The sequence below is a fragment of the Symphalangus syndactylus genome, chromosome 4 (assembly GCF_028878055.3).
Source record: "Symphalangus syndactylus isolate Jambi chromosome 4, NHGRI_mSymSyn1-v2.1_pri, whole genome shotgun sequence".
Lineage (NCBI taxonomy): Eukaryota > Metazoa > Chordata > Mammalia > Primates > Hylobatidae > Symphalangus > Symphalangus syndactylus.
The window spans coordinates 149,279,123-149,294,183 of record NC_072426.2 but is presented as its reverse complement, the minus strand read 5'-3'; the positions used below and the strand labels follow the sequence as shown (position 1 = coordinate 149,294,183).

At 36.1% G+C, this 15,061-nt stretch overlaps 1 protein-coding gene and 1 long non-coding RNA gene across 10 annotated transcripts in view; one reads left to right on the top strand and one right to left on the bottom strand.

Moving 5' to 3' along the window:
• WDR17 (WD repeat domain 17) overlaps window positions 1-11,414 on the bottom strand; it is a 115,154-nt gene extending 103,740 nt beyond the window's left edge. For 7 of the 9 annotated variants that reach the window (XM_055276444.2, XM_055276445.2, XM_055276446.2 and 4 more), the window contains exon 1: window positions 11,176-11,414. The gene's annotated coding sequence lies outside the window, so the exon portion shown is untranslated. The remainder of the gene's footprint in view (window positions 1-11,175) is intronic. The other 2 variants (XM_055276447.2, XM_055276453.2) reach the window with 2 other exon arrangements.
• Window positions 11,415-11,530: 116 nt separating this feature from the next.
• LOC134736529 (uncharacterized) overlaps window positions 11,531-15,061 on the top strand; it is a 46,370-nt gene continuing 42,839 nt past the window's right edge. The window contains exon 1 of the long non-coding RNA XR_010120625.1: window positions 11,531-11,759. This is a non-coding gene — a long non-coding RNA (uncharacterized lncRNA). The remainder of the gene's footprint in view (window positions 11,760-15,061) is intronic.

Below are 15,061 nucleotides of genomic sequence, written 5' to 3'. Positions count from 1 at the left end.
AGATTTTTTTTTTAAGTTACATGAGCTAGTAATATGAGTGTATTTTCTGTTGCCTACAACTGAAAGAACCCTAAGTGGCACTTATCACAGGAAAAATACACCAAAAAACTCATAGTCACACATAAAATAAGTTCTCAGCATCAACGACATTTTAATCTGGGAGGAATTTCCTCTAAACACTAAGGTACTATAATCGGTGTCATAGGTACTACGTGAAACGAACTACAGAGTGTCATAGATGGACCATCCACAATGCTGCTAGAAATTTTAGAAGCCTTTCTCCCAGGACGTATGTATAAATGTACATTGTCATTGCCTCATTAAATGCCCCCAATTTAGAAAAACAAGATCAATGTCAACCAGAAAGTAACAGAGCTATTAAACCATGCATGGCCTGGGAGCTGTAGTACTGTCTTTCTCATTTCCATCATGTACCTTTTCTATCCATCTTCACTCATCTTCACTCAGTCCATGACCCCCGCCCTTATATTTACTCAGTGACTACGGCTTTCAGTAAAAAAAAAAAAAAAAATTGGGAGAAAAAGTGAGATAAGACAATAGTACTATACTCTAAGGAAGTGTAGCTCTTTAGCAATATATTACAGGTGGAAGCAAAAAGTATTTTTATTTTTTTCATGTATTTCCCTATTGACTGAGTCAATGCAGAAAGGAGAAAATTCCATCTCAGGAAAAAAGAATCTACTAGATAATAGAAAGACTGCTAGACAATGCCTATTAGATTAGGATATTGACATAGATTTCTATCCATGTTGATATAAGAAGGAGATTTGACATTGATCAAATAGTGATATAATTGATCCAGTATCCAAGAAGAAAGAGTTTGGGGCCTGCAGAAACCTACACATTCTGTGTTTTGGTAATCAATAGCCTATATGGGCCGCCTCTCATTCAGGAGTAGGAATGAGCACACTATCAGCTAAGATAAAGAGGCTGCAGGATGAGATGGCTAAAATAATGATTATGAAAAAAAGAAAAGACAACAGCAGAATAAAAATCCACATTAAAGAGCAATAAAGAGCCAAACTGAAATTGCAAAAAAAAAAAAAATCATATTAATGATTCAAAGAACAAAGTGAAAAAACTCTTCCAAAACACTGGAAAATAAGAGATTTTTTAAAATTTAGAGAAATTGAAAGATACAGTATACAAGGAATGAAACCTCAAACTAAAATATTAAAAAAATTTTTAGAAAAAGCTAAAGCACAAGTAAAACTGCAGAAACAAAAACAACAATCTGAGATGTAGCCAAAAAAAAAAGAAAAAAAACAAAACAACAACTCATTTACTGGGTTTAAAAAAAAAACTCTAAATAGGCAGATCAAAAGTGCTTTTGTTTTAAGCAATATACATATTTTGCTTAAATATATACATAGAGATACACATATTTTGCTTAAATATATATATATATATGTAAACATACAGTTAACTATCCATACCTAGGTATATTAAGGTAAATTCAAGGCTAATTTATTTCTTTACACTCTAATGAGCAACTAAGAAGAATTTTGTAAAAATACTATGTACAAGCAGAAAAAAACGGATTGGCATCATTTTTCACCACTGCACAAAATTCCCACATTCAGTGATATAATAACTTTATTAAAGTGAAGAACTATAGTGATCTCACTTTTTTTTTCCTTTTTTGAGCCAGGGTCTGACTGCAACACTCAGGCTGGGGTGCAGTGTCCCAATCATAGCACACTCAAGCCTCAAACTCCTGAGCTCAAGTGATCTTCTTGTCTCAGCCTCCCGAACTGAGACTACAGCACACACTAACACTCTTGGCTAATTTCTTTTTCTTTTCCTTTTTTGTAGACATAGGGTGTCACTACGTTGCCCAAGCTGATCTTGAACTATCCTCAAGTGACCCTCCTGCCTCAGCCTCCCAAAATGCTGATCTCACTCTTCTATAATTTGCCAAAGTATCATACATGTGTGAAGGGAAAACGAACAGAAAGACATTCTCATATTGGAAAGATTTAGAAGGCAATTTATACATGTATTCTTCTTAAAGAATTATTTGAACAAAATTACAGTCTTTTTAAAAATGAATCAAAACAAAGAGCTCAAATATGGAAGTTAATGTAATTTTTAAAATGTATTAAGCAAAGAAACTGGAATATTGTTATGAAAATGGAAATGACAAAGTAATGATTGAAAGAGAAGACAGACAACCTAAAATGTTCATTATCAAAACTTTAAAATCTTATATTGTTTTCCTAGGTACTAGAGCTTAGGAGAAGAATAGAAGAAAACAAAGATACGGTAAATTTCTCATTTAACAAAGGTGATCAGTAGACACAATTTGTTTCCTGATATTTAGGGAAAAATCGACTCACAATATTAGAAATTGACCCAGTCATCTTATAATTAAAAAAACATGAAATCACAAAAATTATGAAATGAAATCTTGAATTTTATTATTTTTGTTAAAATATATCATAAACTTGAAAGAAAAAACTGGAAAAAAATATTAACACATACATAAAACATCTTAATATGAAAAGAGTAGTTATAAATCAATCATTCGATAAAGTCTACGTAGTTAATTTAAAAGGCATGTCAGAGTTATGTTTCTGCATTTAAAAATTAACATATATAGATACATATACACATTAAAAACTAAAAGAATATACAGCTCAAGGTAAATATTTGGCTATTTCTAGATGGTAAAATTTGGGGAAGTTTATTATTCCATTGACTTTTTAAACTTTCAGTAATCGCTGCACAATTTACTCATCCACTCAATAAATATTTATTGAGCAATAACTATGTGCTAGGCAAGGACAGAAAAAAAAAAAGCCTTAAAAAAAATTCCTGCGTGCCCAGAGCTTTTCTTCTTGTAGCAGGGAATAACAAAATTAACACAGGGGTTCGTGTATTTAATCCCAGTGCTTGGGGAGGATAAGATTGGAGAATCACTTGAGGCCAGGAGTTCAAGCCCAGCCTGGGCAACACAGCAAGACCCTATATCTACAAAAATACAAAAATCAGCCAGGCGTGGTGCATGTACCTCTAGTCCCAACTACTCACGAGGCTGAGGTGTGAGGACCACATGAACCCAGGAAATTGAGGCTGCAGTGACCTATGATCATGCCACTGCACTCTAGCCTGGATGACAAAGTGAGACTCTGTCTTTTTTTAAAAAAGCGAAATTTGCAAAACAAATAAGTAAATTATATATAAAAATATGTATGTATATGTGTAGTATATGTCACAATTATCTTGAGTTATATATATCTCTCTCCCAAGACAATTTGTGGAATAGAGAAAAATAAAAATAATGGAGGGAAAAGGGAAAAGGAGTTCTGGTGACAGAGCTCACATTGTAATTTTTGTAAAAGATGGCACAGGAAGGCCTCATAGGTGATACCGAGCAGACATTTGAAGGAAAGCAAAATATAATCATCTGGTGAAAAAATCTTGCTAAAAAGAGGGAGCACAAAAATAAAGACTCTGAGATGTGTTTCTGGGAATGTCTGAGAAATAGTAAGAAAAATCAATAAAAAGTACCTAAAAATGTCTATTAAAAAGTCAGCATTTTATACCAGGATGCAGAGATTCAAGGTAGTTCTGTTAAACTCACTTTTATACTCTTCTGAATTGTGTAATTTTTCTGTAATGGAAATGTATTGCCTTTATTACTAAAAAATAAAACCCTAAAAACACGTTGTTGAAATGTCAGTATTTAAAATGTAAATATACTATATGCTCAGAGCTATGCAAAAAATATGTCTTCTCATATAATCCATAGGTGCTTACTCTTTGGAAAACATCTGGAAAGTGCAGAAAACTGAAAGAAATTTTTAAAAAATCATCCATTGGCCCACTAACTTGAGCTCTTCTTGTCTGTATCCATAATTCTAAATGAGCCTTATTCTCATTGTGGTATATAGCATCATACATTATCAAGGATAAATAGGATTTCAAAAATCTCTTAATCAGTGTATCTCAGAGTGTGGTTCTCAAGTATTTTGCATCAGAATTAACTCAGATACTTGCTAAAAATTCAGACTTGTGAATCACATCCCAACTCTAATAAATGAGAACCTTGGAGTGGAGCTTTTCAATATCACTCTTGGACAATTTAAATGCATAGTAAGGCTTAAGAACTACTGGCCTAGTTCAATGACTATAAAGATAAGTTGGAAGAAAAACTGCCTCTGGTATCTTCTGTCTGAGATGAATCTCTGAAATGTCTAGTTTACCTTTTACATGCTTGAGTTTACCTGAGCATTTCTGAGTTTACCTTTCACATGCTTGGCAGGCAGTGTTATGTCAAATCATGATGTTCTTAAAAGCTTAGAAGACAAAATAGGTCACAAGTACAGTATTAGCCTACATTAAAATCCTGCATTAGGTAGCAAGTAGAGAAGAATAAGGTCATTATGGCAGTTCTAGTTTGGACCCACAAAATGACCACTTATACCAGTATGAATTCCATCTTGGTCAACAAAACACAGGAGTTATATGTAAGACCAAACACTGAACATCAAAAGAGCAAGACACTGATTCAAAGATATGGAAAGATGAATGGAGTTACCTTTATTACCTATTTATATATATTTTTATACTTTCCTCCATTTTAGCCATGAAAATGAAAATTATATGGATTTGAATCCTGGAACTAGACTTACTCAGATGCTTAGAGGATTACAGAATCTTTTGTGCTGCAACATGGAAATAATTTTTGATTTGATCAAAGAAGTAATCCACATCTACTTCAACAGGCTCACTCATATACTTTCAATGTGACCATTCTGAGAGAGGTATCCAAAGAATAATAGAAAAGGGAGAGGCCGGGCATGGTGGCTCACGCCTGTAATCCCAGCACTTTGGGAGGCCAAGGTGGGCCGAGGTCAGGAGTTCCAGATCAGCCTGACCAACATGGTGAAACCCCGTCTCTATTAAAAATACAAAAGTTAGCCGGGAGTAATGGCCTGCGCCTGTAATCCCAGCTACTCAGGAGGCTGAGGCAGGAGAATTGCTTGAATCTGGGAGGCAGAGGTTGCAATGAGCCTAGATCGTGTCATTGCACTTCAGCCTGGGTGACAGAGTGAGAATCCGTCTCAAAAAAAAAAAAAAGAGAGAAAAGAAAAAAGAAAAGGGAGAAACCACATATTTTCAAGTATAAACTAAGAATTTTTGAAGTGAATATTCCATTGCAAGAACACTATGAAAGGAAATAAGTAAATATTTGTCATAAAAAGATACAAGATTATTTCTTCAGTAGGGTGTGGCAAAAAGTATACCCCTATTTTTATAAATAGAATTACTGCTCATTAAAAAGAAAGACTTAAGGAACTCTGCCATAAATTGCTACATAATCCTCAGGACCCTCGCTCCCCTTCTAATTAACCTGGTTTGTGAGTTGGGTTTTGTATGTGAGTTTTTGAAGCAGGATGAGCCTTCATGCTCATCTGTCTGTCAAACTTAGGATTCCCGATTTGGCATAAAGTCACTTAATGTTGGCATATTCATGTTCTGGGAAAAGATGTTAAAAATTATTTTGGCAAGTCAATTTGGGAAAACCAGCAAAGAAAATCAAATGGACGCTTAGAAGCTTGAATATTAAAAAAAACAAAACAAAAACAAAAACAGGGCCAGGCACAGAGGCTTATGCATCCCAGGACTTTGGCAGGCCAAGTTGGGTGGATCGCTTGAGCCCAGGAGTTCCAGACCAGCCTGGGCAACATAGTGAGATGTCTTCTCTACAAAAAGTAAAAAAAAGAAAAAAAAAAAATTAACCAGGAGTGGTGGTGCATGCCTGTAGTCCCAGCTACTCAGAAGGCTGATATGGGGGGATTGATTGAGCCTGGGAGTTCGAGGCTGCAGTGAGCCGTGATCACACCACTGCACTCCAGCAGGAGACCTTGTCTCAGAAGAAAAAAAAAAAAGAAAAAAGAAGTGGAAAAAAAGGGAAAAAAGGATTTACATAAACTAACCAAATTCGAAACTTTCTTCAATATATACATTCAATATATTGACGGAGGCCTGAAATAAGTCTGATTTTAATTTGCTAAGTAAAGGGCTATATTACCTAAGGCAGGGCCCAGGCACAGATCTGATAAGTTAGTAATCTACATATTAGTCTGCCTAAGTCAAATATTATGCTCTTAGCTAACATAAAATTCCCCCTAAACATGAGCTAATGAATTAATTTTGAAGATGAGACATTATGCCCAAAAAGCTACTATTGATACACAAATGTTAATGAAATGTATCCACTATTATATTTTCAGGAATAAATTCATTTATTTAGTAGTTCATGGTACTCCCAAGTAAAGCTTCAGAAGTAGAATAGTACATGAACATTACTAGCTCAAGAGGCGATCAAGTTGCCAAGAGACTTGGTCGCCTGTTGAGCTCATAATGTTCATGTCCCATTCACCCGCATGGCATAAAGTACTCGGTAACAGTACTTCTCAAACTCCACGATGCATAAAAATCACTTGAGGCTTGTTAAAACACAGATTCCTGAGCCCCTCCCTCAGAAATTCTGATTTGGTAGGGACCTGGCCTAAAAATATGCATATCTAACAAAGTCCCAAGAGATGCTGATGCTGCTAGTCTAAGGTACACTTTGAGTAACAGTGCAATAAGTAGCATCTATACCAAAGTGGGAGAAAGCCTAAGAAGTAAATGCATTCAACCTTACAGTTGTACCTAAGGGTAACCATAATCTAGGCTTCAGATATAACTTCCAAAAGCATCTTATTTCTAAAATACTTAACATTTAATTTTAGGTGTGATGGCTACTTATGTACCATGGAGTGCATTGGGATAAGAAATTTCTAAGGTAACCAGATCTCAAATCACAAATGACTTTGCAGCAAATCTTACATTAATAAGCAAACCAATAAATTATATAAGTATTGGGAAAATAACTTTTAACTAGCAGTTTAAGTAAACTTTCTATATGATGAGACCAAAACACATGCATATTGTTTATTAACTACAATTATTTTAACCACACGAAAATGATTTAGACTTTAACTATTTAAACTTTTAACTTGAAGAAATATAATATAAGAATAAATATAAGAGAAAACCATGTTTGTGATACATTCTGTAGCTCTTTAGAGAGGGAGCACAAAGCTGAGTGTCAGAGCCCGAGGTTCCAAGCCAGCTTTTCCCTTATTAATTTTGAGAACATAATTTTTATGCGTTTAGTGTCCTCATTAACAAAATAACGGTGTTAGAGTAACTGTTCTTAAGGATCCTTCTATCATAAATTCCAAAATGACCCCTTCAAACCTGTTTACCTGAAAAATAAAATGTTGCGTAACTCTTTTCATTAAAAGTCACCCATAATATTTTATCTTAAAGAATCAAATCTAATTAAATGTTAGCTATTTCTTATTAACCAACTATTCATTTTTTGAGACTCCACGTGGAGCTGTTTGTATTGTAATGAAGGGTTTTTTTAATAACACATTAAACACGAGTGCTTCGTGTAATAAAAATTATTTTCTACTTTCCAATTTGAAAGTAAGTTTTTTTGTGTGCATAATATGAAATTGAAGATACTATACATCACTGTAAATGAGTCTGCCTGGGATACTGGTACATGCTTACAACTAAAAAAAATGTGAAGAATCTGGAAGAAGAAAAAATAAACCTAAGCATAAGAAAAATTGTGTAAGGACCTCTATCTTGAGTTCTCCGTCTCAGAACATTGTAATGTACAAAACAAGTATTGACTGTTATAACATCTTCAGTGACACATGGAAATTTATTTCTTACACTTTGCTAGAATTTATCTGAACATGACAATTATCAATCATCGTTATCATAGCAAATAACATTGTTAAATTACCTCCTGTATTATCTTAATTATAGATTTATATTATTGTCTTTCTAAGGTACATTTTTTAAATTAGAATGTAAAATTACAGAATTTCATAAGACAGTTTACTGAACAATACTTTGTAAGTACATTTAACATAATAAAAAGTAAGACTTTTATCAATATATATAAAAATTATTTTCCTCAAGTAGCTGATAATGTGACATCTGGAAGGCAGGTGCCAGCTGTGGCTCCAATATCAAGTGCTTTTTTTTTCTTACAAAATCTAGCCTATTTGAAATGTTTGACTAGTCACTGAAATTATACCTGTCTAGTCACTGAAATCAGATAAAAACAACTTGAACTCTGTCTTCTAATGTGACAGCCCATGCTTTAAGCATGGGAACTTTTCAAATCTTTCTAATTAATCGTGATGGGAATTTTTCTTTTACTATACAAAGCTGATCATTTTATATTATTTCTACCAATTTTTATTACCAAAGTTGCAAGTCCTTCGTGAACATTTTAAGTAAACTCAAATAAGAAAAATGTTTTTCTCTAGGTTTTGTTTCCTTATAGATTCTTTGGGAGAATTTCTAAAATTCTCTTCAGGTATCCGTATCTAATTTCTTGCTCACAAATTTCAAGGAATAGTTTTATCAACAATGAAAGAATAATCACGATACTATTTTAACAGGATAAAGCACAGTCTTGGGTATCAAAAAGTACCAACCAAATCTTGAGTTTCATATGTTTCTGATACAAAAGAAAAGGAGCATGAATTAATAAAAAATTCCTTCCAATATCCTTCCTTTTTTCCTTTTCTTTTCTTTTTTTAATTTTTTTTGACATTGTCTTGCTCTGTCGCACAGGCTGGCGTGCAGTGGCGCAATCTCAGCTCACTGCAACCTCCGCCTCCTGGGTTCAAGAGATTCTCACGCCTCAGCCTGCCAAGTAGCTGGGATTACAGACGTGCACCACCACGCCCAGCTAATTTTTGTATTTTTAGTACAGACGGGGTTTCACCATGTTGGCCAGACTGGTGTCAAACTCCTGCCCTCAGGTGATCCGCCTGCCTCGGCCTCCCAAAGTGCCGAGATTACAGGTATGAGCCACCGCACCCAGCCTATCCTCATATGATTTCTATAAATTAATATAATTTCGATGAAATCTCTGTTCCTGAAGACATACTGGAAGATACATGACTTCACTTTAATATTTCCATCTGTTCAATGGAACAGGTATACAAAATGTAAAATGAGATAATTCAGCAGTTGTCAAAAGTAGCAATGATGCTTCCATATACATAATTATCATGAATAGCAGGGTAAACTCTAAGTATTCAGTATTACAATTCAGTAATCTGATAAAGTGTTACCTTTCTTGCATATGTTAGATTTCAAAGAAATTCTGGAATATAGGACGAAACTGTGAATCCTTCAAAACTGTTAGAATTACATTGCAGTCGTCATTAAAGTATTTAGAAAACAAAATCAGGTACTCTGGAGAATTTACACATTTCACTAATAGTGACAACCTAATCATTCATGTTGGACTTCTAGTATCCATCAGAGTAAAACAATAAAACAAACAAACAAACAGAAACCTGTTCCTAAACTTCTCTGAGTAATTAAAAAACTGCCACTGGCCCTGACCCTCCTTTCCCAGACTAAAGGATACAAGATAGAGTCTGTAGAAAACAGCAACAACAAAAGCAATCTAGCCCTAGTCTCCCCTCTACTGGGAGCATTGTTTTTCTGGCCTAAATTAATTTATGGCTTTCTAATCTATGGAATTATTATGTGACTAATGGGTAACTTAAAAATATTTAGAACACCACTATTTATCATTAGAAATAAGAACAATAAAGAATGTTAAAACTTTCAAGTAAGTATATTTAACGTCTTCTTCAGATGTCCACAGTTCTTTAAGCAGTTCTATTAATATCAACACAAGAGAAAGTCAGAACAATGTAAACAATAACATTCAACTAGTTATTTTTACATAATTAAGTTTGTGGAACTCAAGAGCTTTACTTTCCATATATGCCCTTTGAAATAAGTCATTGTTTTAAAACTTCCCAGGAACTCTAAAGCTACCATTTGTAACATTAATCTCCAAACAATGGAGTAAAGGATGTTTCCCAAAATATTAATGAATTGACAACTTTTCAAAAGCACTTAATAACTATATTTAATTTCAGATCATAGGAGGGGAAGGGTTCTCAGATCACCTATCTCAGATGTCTGCCTTCAAAACAGTTAGATATAACTATATCCATTTTCTTGAACACTTAGGCCAGTGAAGCAGAATCTCAAAAGGATGTAAGAGTGCTTTCTCCATAGAGTTTGTAATCACCATCCGCCCAGCATCAGCTCCTGGCAAGCCGGGTAATGATAAGGCATAAATCTACAAATAAATTAATGCTTAAACTCTTGTGGAGTTCAAATTTATAAATTCTCATAAATTCGTTGTCATTTATTTTCTAATTTTTACAACGCAGAAATGTTATTAGAGCGCTAAGAATGGCAACTATAATCTCACATTGTTGGGCTTTGGCCGTTTCATATCCTTTTATAACGAACTTCTTTTTTTTGATAGTTTTCTCTAAAGGGTATTTATGAAAGACTCAGAAATGTAGTATCTCTCTTCAACCCTTGTTAAATATATATAGTATGTATATGTATATATTAATATGCAAAATAACTTATTTTTGATACATGGTCGGACTTTTTATTACTTTTCATTCAAATCAATTGCTTTTAATTAATATAGTAAAAAAAGTCTCCTTAAATTGTTCCTTTCAATCTTTGCAAGCAAAACAAGTCTGTTTTTGGAGAGGGGAAGACAGCAAAGATTCTATTTTACGATCTACTTAATACATAGTATACCTGTCTTACATCCAATGCCGTCTTTTTTCTGGAACGCATTTCCTTTTTACTCAAACCTTCCTTAGTACAACCCTACTAATAAGACCATCTTCAAAGGGGTAAATGATCTATACAGAAGTGTCTGGCTGGCGGAGGGATGAGAACAGCAATCTAGTCTCTAGACATATACTTAATAGCCATGAAAATAAAACAATGTCCCTCGAAATGTCCATAGTTTACACTGCAATGGTAGTTTAGATACATAAATATTCGCTGCTTGCTGTGCCTTGTAAGAATCAGGTGTGTGGCTCTAAAACTCAGGTGATTATCTCCTTAGGCACCATGGTGTGCAAAGCCCTGCAGGACGTACATCACCCTGGTCCGCGATCACAGGGAGGTCAGAGCCCCTCTCGCATGACGCCGCGACAGTTCAAGCATCACCCTCTTCAAGCCTGAGCTTGCCTTGCTATCTCTGCGGCCCCACCGGCTTCTTACCTGGAGGAGGAGGCGGCTGCAGCGGCGGACAGCGGAAGGTGCTGAAGCCGGCGGGCGCAGCTGCGAGGCGAGCACCGCCAACGCGCGGACCCGCCCCGCCCTCCCTACCTGCTCGCCCCGGGCACCCGGGGACGGGGCGGCCGGGCCCGCGGGCTCCGAGGGGCGGGAAGTGGGCTCCGCAAGCCCCAGCGCTGAGCCACGATGGGAGGCGCCGCGAGCCCGCTCTCCGGGGTCTGCCCCAGAGGCCCACGTGACAGCCACACAGGTCGCTGATTGGAGCGCCCGGGAGGGGGAGGCGGAAGTGGCTCGTGACCCCTGGAGACTAGGCTGAGGGAGAAGTGGTTACCTGGCAACAGAGAAAGTGTGCTGAAGACGCAGCTCCTCCGTACTGGAGCGAGGCTTTGGGCAGAGGGTTTGCACTGAGCTGAAAGTGGAGGAAAACGGTGAACCACCAGCGTTCTCACCACCTAACACATTTTACAGCGAGTCTGCACTTTCTAGGAAAATGAGTCAAATACACAATAAGTCAGTCATCCTGTCTCTTTCTTGAGGGACCTGGAGGGACTTGAACCATTGCCTGCAATGTGAGTACAGAATGCTGTCTCGCCTGCACTTCATTATTGTCTGATTGGGCCCAAGAAGGTCTGTGGGAGAGCTCAATGGATAAGATTATTTGTTTATATTAATCGAGTTGTATGTGGTTAATGTATCTGCCTTCACAAAACTGACATTTTCCCTGTGGGATCTGGTTGAATGGAAATGCTGAGTGTTGTCATTCCCACAGGATTCTTCACATCTCTGAAATATCTTCACTACCTGTGGCCTTTATCCAACACACTAGAGAGAATAAGCCTCCATATACTCGAAACAAAGTGTATTTAATGACATCTATCAAGAATTAATTGGACGGGCGCAGTGGCTCACGCTTGTAATCCCAGCACTTTGGGAGGCCAAGGCGGGCGGATCACGAGGTCAGGAGATCGAGACCACGGTGAAACCCCGTCTCTACTAAAAAAAAAAATACAAAAAATTAGCCGGGCGTGGTGGTGGGCGCCTGTAGTCCCAGCTACTCGGAGAGGCTGAGGCAGGAGAATGGCGTGAACCCGGGAGGCGGAGCTTGCAGTGAGCCGAGATTGCGCCACTGCACTCCAGCCTGGGCGACAGAGCGAGACTCTGTCTCAAAAAAAAAAAAAAAAAAAAAAAAAAAAGAATTAATTATACTCCACTCTAAATAGTTAATAAATGAATGGTCGACTTCAACCAGAGAAAGTCCCTGGGCCTAATTCCTACCCTCCTATGCAGTACATTTTAATGCTCTTTTTTCCAAAATATTCTCTGCAGAGACGAGTACCTACCACAGCACTCAATATCCTATATTGTAAATTAAAATTTACTTAAATGTTGGATTTCCATATAAAGAATAAACTTGTTAAAGTTAAAACCAGTTCTTACAACTCCGTCCCCTATATTCTAACAAAGTATCTGATGAATAGCAGGTCTTCAATAAATGCTTGATGGATAGATGGATAAAGAAAGAAATTAGCACATAATCTACCAGAGAAAGTATAAGGGCAATAACTAAATATAACTCAATGTGTTAAGTACTAAAATAGGGTTATATAAAAGTGCTATGAGATGATTTCAGATGAGGGAGGCAGAACTTTTTCTTCCAAGGTATTCAGGGAAGCTTTCAATATGATTAGTATTTGAGCAGGGACTTATAAATAGGTAGAATTTCACCTGATAAAAAAGGGGAAAGTGTATACTATGCAGCAGGAGCAGCACTGCCAAAAGCATAAAATGGGAAAAAATGAACGACTGATGTAAATAAATTTGATGTTTTTGCCTTCTCCGGAGTTGGAGATGTGAATCCAAAGATAAGAAGGAAGATGGAAATTGGCAAAAGACTATACTACAAAAATAAGAAAACTAGATTGAGAAAGATGCAAAATTCTATATATGGGTTAGGCTTTAACCTCTAAACCAAAGGAAGAGATTGAAGTTTATAAAATCAGTGCTTTTTCATCAAGAAAGACACCTTGGAAACATTGGAGATACATGGGATGCAGGGAGATGAAGAGCGTGGTCTCTTAGGAGAAAAATTCAGTAGTTCATGGGAAAAGATGCTGATGACCTGAGTTAAGACAATGAAAATAAGAATAGCGAAGAGGGAAAATCACAAGAAACATTTCTGTGAAAACAGACTATAGTTTTCATTTGTGACTGATATTTGCTAGGTATAGTGCTGAATAGTCACTGGTGTACATGAAGAGAAAATGTTGTTGAAGATACAATGTCTAGCTTGGTCCATCGGTTGGACGGAAAAAATCTTTTATGTTTATTTTGCTCATAATGGCTCCAGCTCTCCAGTTAAGAAACATAAAACTGGCCCGGCACGATGTTTCACGCCTGTAATCTCAGCACTTTGGAAGGCCGAGGTGGGCGGATCACCTGAGGTCAGGAGTTTGAGGCCAGGGTGGCCAACATGGTGAAATCCCGTTCCTACTAAAAATACGAAAATTAGCCAGGCGTGGTGGCGGGCGCCAGTACTCCCAGCTCCTCGGGAGACTGAGGCAGGAGAATGGAGTGAACCCGGAAGGCGGAGCTTGCAGTGAGCTAAGATTGCACCTCTGCACTTTAGCCTGGGTGACAAGAGTGAGACTCCGTCTCAAAAAAAAAAAAAAAAAAAAAAAAAAGAAAAAAAAAAGAAAGAAAAAAGAAAGAAAGAAACATAAAATTGAATGAGACAACTGAAATTATCTAGTTGTGCACTCATATAAAGATGAAGGTGTTTAAATCTCCAGCCATATTAGCAGCAGATTTTGATAGAATGATCCCAGTCTCCCAGTTCAGTGCTCTTATTCCTTTACCAGAATTTAGTTCATTCCTTTTGAACAATAGATTTAAGTAATCACAACTATAGTTAGATTAGATCTAGAGGAACAATATACCTAATTTATAAAACAAAGATCTCTTTACTCTGATTTTTTATTCTCTTATTCCACAAGCATTTAATGTCATACACTCACCTCACAAAGAAAAAATTTTCAGTCACTTAGGCTGACTGACATTTTCAGGGCAATCGTTAGTTCTTAACACTGAGTACCCGGAGTTCTTCATGACTAAATTTAAAAGCAGAGCGATTAGGGAAGCCAAATGACTCCAGTCAAATCCATCTTCAAGGATAGACAGACATGTTCTATGAGTGCAATGGCTTTGAAAAGGAAGTTCAATGCAATTTAATGTGGCAAATGCCCTTTTAATATGTATTCTGGATGAGAATCAACAAGAAAAAACCTTCTTAAACTAAAATTTTAGAAAAATTTAGCCAAAAAGACTTTAGATTCACCTAACTGAAAAGCCCTCACACTATTTTTAATATAAAAATGGTAAGAGAGCAGAAACAAGTATAGCAGAAAAAAAAACTTAAACTAATGTGCAAATGTGCAGTAAATAGTGAACTAAATACTTAAAAATGTACTTTATGTAAAAACACTTAAAAATTGAAATAGTTTTAAATAGATATATAATCTATTGCCACAATATTGATGATTAAGGTAGATATATTTAAATATATCAAAATATTATTATTTCTATTAAGAAATATATTAGAGATTATTACTCTTTGGTCTTCTTGAGGTATGAAAATGGCTTAAATCAACCAATAATTTTTGCAGAAAATTGAGATTTTTTCTCTAGGTCAATATTGATAGAATTCTTTTATTTTTTTAATAATTGCAGAAAATTTGATATTTTTTCTCTAGATCAATATTGATAGAATTTTTTATTTATTATTATTATTATTTTGAGACAGAGTGTCACTCTGTTGCCCAGGCTAGAGTGTAGTGGCATGTTCTTGTCTCATCGCAACCTCTGCCTCCAGGGT